This window comes from Sinohyriopsis cumingii, chromosome 8 (genome assembly GCF_028554795.1).
Source record: "Sinohyriopsis cumingii isolate HCF-2022 chromosome 8, ASM2855479v2, whole genome shotgun sequence".
NCBI classification, from domain to species: domain Eukaryota; kingdom Metazoa; phylum Mollusca; class Bivalvia; order Unionida; family Unionidae; genus Sinohyriopsis; species Sinohyriopsis cumingii.
Genome location: NC_142968.1, coordinates 68,536,008 through 68,542,007, shown reverse-complemented (window position 1 = coordinate 68,542,007; position 6,000 = coordinate 68,536,008).

Below are 6,000 nucleotides of genomic sequence, written 5' to 3'. Positions count from 1 at the left end.
CTCCCGCATCCAAGGCGGACGCTCTAACCACGTAGGCCACCGAAGCGGTCCCCAGCGGAGTTTAACACATATACTGTGGTAACTCCCTTCTTCGGAGAACACAAATAATTGTGAAGTTTGTATCATTTCGTTTACGAGCTAATATTTTACAGCAGAAAAAGAAACAATGATAACGAAACCTTCATTACTGATGATTTAACCAAGTCTAGGTATAACGTAAATGTAAAAAAAAATCGATATCTTAAGATATAGAACATAATCTATTCTTTTTGGACACGGGACGTGAATATTTCATTCAGGGAAGCAGAAGCAGGTGAGACATTTCATGTAAGGTCAGAAACAGATATCCAATTACCTACATAATTCATATTGATTAACTTAAGACTGTTATCTCCAGATCGTAATTTGAGCATACACGTGAAATATTTTCAATAATTATGTCTGCTTTGCAAACTTTGTGAACTGCTTATTCACACTTCACCGTCGCCGTACCGAATCTGCACGTGCAGCTAGTTTAGTTTAACTCGTATCACTCGTTTTGTTCAGCTCTAAGCTTTGTTCACAGTGGAAGTAGCATCGCCGACACGTGTTATCCCAAACTGAGGAATGTTGTATATCCAACTGAGAAAAAAAAAAGTGTAATTCAACTCATCTACTGGTATATATACATTTAAGAACTACAATTATATGTGTATGTGTATGAATACATGTTCATATGGATATTTGTGTGTGTACATGCATGTGTGTGCATGTGTATGTCTCTACAACTCCCTACTCTTGCGATCATTGGAATGTAATGGGATGTCCAGTCTCACGGAGTTTACATTATGATTTCATCTCGAAGCAGAACTTCGTATTTTGCCGATCCATATTGATATTATTTAGTATACAACTTTAACACTGTATCAAGTCTATGTTTCAACTTGAATTTTTTCAGTACATCGTTTCCCCAGTTTTATGAACCGCTCCGGTGGCCTAGTGGTTAAAGCGTCCGCCTCAGATGCGGGAGGTCGTGGGTTCGTTCTCCAGCCGCGTCATACCAAAGACTTACAAAAATGGTACTAACAGCTGCCTCGCTTGGCGCTCAGCGTTAAGAGGTTACTGTTAGGACTGGTCGGCCTGGTGTCAGGATCATGTGACTGGGAGGGACATCAGGGGCATGATGCCCCAGTGCTAGACATCACTATAAACTGCCACACTGCATACATCGTAGTGATACGACTGAAAAATTGTTAAAGCTACGTTAAAAATCCAAATCACACACACACACCCAGTTGTATACATAACTGACCAGAAAATTAGATCAATGTGGGGAAACTTGTAAGCATGATCTTATCTATTTTTGGGGTGGGTGGGGTGGTTGTGGTGGTTTTCCAATCTCTTTTGCACTATTATTCTTTTCTCTTCCTCTTGGCAGAATGTCAGTTATACGGTGTAGTACAATCAGACTCTAATATACGATTTTTCACATCACGTTTTCACAGAGAATATATACCCCACACCCACCCAACAGAGAACAGCCACACAATAAGAAAATTCCTAATAATAATGGATGACTCCATAATACAGCACAGAATTTCTATCAGGGTATTCAACAATCGTTCAGTGTATTGCCATGAAAATGAATGTCACGGGCACGTCTCGAAATATGTTTTATAGGTAATTAACTACATGTGCTGTATTCTCAGTTATCAAGAATACCATTCGTTTTAATGATTTCCTTCTTACTAACTCTGTGGAGATATTGAAACAACCCCGGGATCTGACTAGTGTAATGAAATATCTTGACTTTATTAGGTACATCCAACGAAAACATGATTACATGGAAAGTATAGCTGGGGATTTTTCAGTATTTTTGTTTTAGTGAAACAAATTTAAATTCTAGCATCCAAATGGATAGTTTTCAACTCGATGGTTTCAAAGAACATTTTAGAAAAACACAGAAACTGTCAGGGAGGTGGCATCATGGTATACCTTTCTGATAAGCTACTTTGCAAACGATTCAAATTTTCGGCTGTCGTGACACTAAGTAATGTTGACTAAGATTACGTTGCCCTCGCATAAATTTGCCGTAGGGGTCGGGTATGGATCAAAATACTCTCCTACCAATTTCTGGGAGAGTTTTGAGACTTCCATTACTATCGTTAGTGACACGTATAAACATTATTATGGAGGATTAAAACACTGATTTACTCGAACCTTATGTTTCTGTATTTCTGCAGATTTATTCGATTTGATGTCAAGACATTATCTGCGAAATGTGATAACATTGTCTACGAAATGTGATTACAAACCCGACATGAATTTCTTCTGCTACCAAAACATTGCTTTGTCCAACCGTTGTAAATAGATAGAGAAGTTAGTGAATATAGTTATATGCCAGATGTAACAGTCAGTGTTAACGTACACCACCAAGCGACGTTCTCTGGGTTTACAGCAAAGGTGATTTAAACAAATTAAACGTTAAGTTAACGGTAACTAACTGGGCAGATCTTTTGCTAACACCAATAAATATTTTATATTGCAACTGATATATTCACAACCAAATTATCAGAATTCTAAACTTTGTGTATTCCATCTGAAACTGTAACAATTGTTGCAAACGATAAACCGCGGTTTGATTCCTTATTAAGAAAAAACGATATGGTCAAGAGACAGAGTATGCAAATTTGCCCTTAATGTGGTAGGCAACTAGATTGGAATACATTTGGACAAATCAGGAATAAAAAAGCAACATGAACAAGTATGCCAATGATCAATATATATCGACAATATTGATGCCCATCTTTCAGACTGTGACAACAACGCTCGTAAGGCATTTTGAAAAATTACAAAATCACTTTAGAAAGAGATAAATCCTTCAAATTGTATTCCACCACTCAAAGTTGCATGAAATAAAATGTTTTGATCTGCTTGATAATGAAAAAGAATTGCCTAACTTATTTAATTATTATTTTACTTCAGTTTGAACAATAAATGACAGTACTGTTTCTCTACGTATTTTCAAAAGAGATGTTTCGATACCCTAAACGAAATGTATGTCGCTGAAAAATAAACTAAATATTTTATAAATTCCATTTCTGTCAATAAAGCCACGGGTTTTGATGATGTAAGTCATGGAATGCTTAAATGCGTCAGTGAGACCATAGTACTATCACTAATGATTCTTTTTAATCGATCGCTGAAAGAAAACAAATTTACAGTTCAGTACGAACTAGCGCACATTCATCCGGTGCCTAAAAATGGTGATTTACACGAGGTTGCCAGTTATAGACCAGTCTCTCTACTTACCTGTGTCGCAACATTTTTAAAAGATACATTTTTAAACAAGTGTATAATTACTTTCATAAAAACAGTTTTCTTTATAAGTATCAATTAGGATCTAACAAAAGCTTTCGATCTGGTCTGACACAGAATGATATTAGTTAAAATTTAACGATTATGGTGTTTCAGGCCGTCTTATAAAATAGTTTGAAAATTATCCTAGTAATAGAAAACAAAAGGTCTTTTTGCGCGAGACTTATTCACGAATTATAAATGTTTGTGAATCACAATGATCCGTAAGTGGGCCTCTCTTGTATTCAATTTATGTAAGTGATATTGACGATGTAAGCGATATTGACGATGGTATGAACTCTCTCACCCGATGAGCAATCTCTGTATTAGTCATCCCCTTATTGTTCCGAAATAGAGATTGTCATGAATAATGCTCTCGTAAAGCTGCATAAATTGTTCCTTTCAATGGTTCTTAAAGTTTAACACAGAAAAGAACCAGTGACTATATTTTTCACGAATACAACCGTAGTAAATATTCCTGAACTTGTTTTTAAAAATAGTGATTTTAAGTAGTTGGGATCTCATCACTATCTTGAATTACTACTTTCATCAAATATCAGATTGTCTTTTCCAATTTATAGCATGTTAAAAACAGCATCATCTCGAATTGCCAATCTTTGAAAACTAATATACAAACTTAGCAGGCAAGTGTTATCAAAACTATATATATATATATATATATATATATATATATATATATATATATATATATATATATATATATATATATATATATATATATATATATATATATATATATATATATATATAACTCATACCAGGCCCGTCATGGAATATGCTGGTATAGTCTGGGATGGATGTTCGTTGATCGGTTTAGAAAAACTGGAAAAATTAAAACTTGGAGTGGCAAGCTACAGGACTTCCAAAATACACTAGTAGGCAATCTCTCTATTTTGAAACGGGTGGGAAAGCATGCAGTCTAGACGAAAGAGACAATACTTATTAATACTCTACAACATTAAAATGAGCCAAACTCTGGACTATCTCATTGAACTACTCCCTCCTCCTGTGTCCGAAAAAAACCCAACAAATTATATCCTTCGACGATCAAATAATATAATCATTTAATTTCAGGCTAAATTCTACTAAACTTTAGGTTAATCCTTCAACAGCGTCCTTGTGGAACAATCGTTAACAAGATACTCAGTTTACCATGTCTTACAGTGCTTTGAAAAGCTATCTATGTCCAAGTATCATATGTAGTAAAATGCCTAGTTTTAGTCATCGAACCCAAGATAGTATCCATGCTAGATTAAGAAATAATGTAAGCTCATTAAAAGCTTATCTTTACCGTATACAACTTGTTGACACCCTGTTTTGTTGCGGAATTTAAACCACGATGCATTTCTTCATGATCTGTCCCAAATATAATAGACAGCGAACTGGTTGTGGAGAAACTTACTCTCAGTGCCATATCCAACTGTTAGCTTAGATTTACTGCTTTGGCGAAAGGGCGAAGCAAATGGAAAATATATAATCTTACAACATGTATGCAAATATATAACCACTGGACAATTTCAGTAACTTACACAAATAGTGAAGCTGTCACTGTGCTCCTTCTCCAGCCCCCCCCCCCCAGTTATATTTTTTTCATTATTAGTCACTGTTGTCATAATGCGACAATAAAAATATGCTTAAAATAAGCAAGGAAATAGAGTTTTAAAAAATTAGTGCCAGTTGACCTAAGGGGAATAAAAACATTTCTATTTATAAAATCTAAGCCAAAGAAAGCAAAGCCAGAATTTAAAAAATAGGCTTGATACATTTTACCCTATTCTTTTCAGTTCTAGCTTTATTTCTTTTTTATCAACACTATCCCTAAGTCAACGCAAATTATATTTGAAACATAAAGGAGAGCGAAAATATCAAGTGCACCAAATCTGAGGCAGTTATTACCACTTAAACAAATACACCACCAATCAGGACAATATTACCACCTAATCAATGTAAATAAATGACATAAAACATATCATTATAATAAATTTTACGAAACTTATTTCCATTTATTTTTTTTTATATAACCTACCCATCTACAAAATAAATTACTCGGATGTGTCGCTCATAATTTTGAGGAAGGGCATCATCATGGCATCCCTCCAAATCAACGTATGTTATGTAATTTAAAATCGAAACAGAAGATGAGCATCGCTTTTGTTTTGCAGTATGAACATGTCATAACATCTCAAATTTTACAATGTCGTTTCAGCATTTGATAGAAGAGAGCAAATGGACATATATTATATTATATTATATTATATTATATTATATTATATTATATTATATTATATTATTTATTTATTAAGTTATGCATTTATTGTACTTATGCAATATATCATCCATGTAATGCTATTTTATTTTATTTTCATCTTCCTACCTATTTCGGTTATGGGTGTTGGATATTTTGTTTTTCCTTTTTCACTTCACTCTGAAAAATTGATTTGCAATAAGGTGCTCAACATCGTTGCAATATTGTTACGTACCTGTAGTATTACCGAAATAAGGCTTATATTACCAAGAAACTATTGCCAGCGTCATTCTATTAGCTGTCACATTAGTAATTCACCCTCTTGTGAAAGTCATGAAATTAATCCGACCCATGTATGTCCTTTTTGTTAAAAGAAATAACAATTGTATCAAAATTAG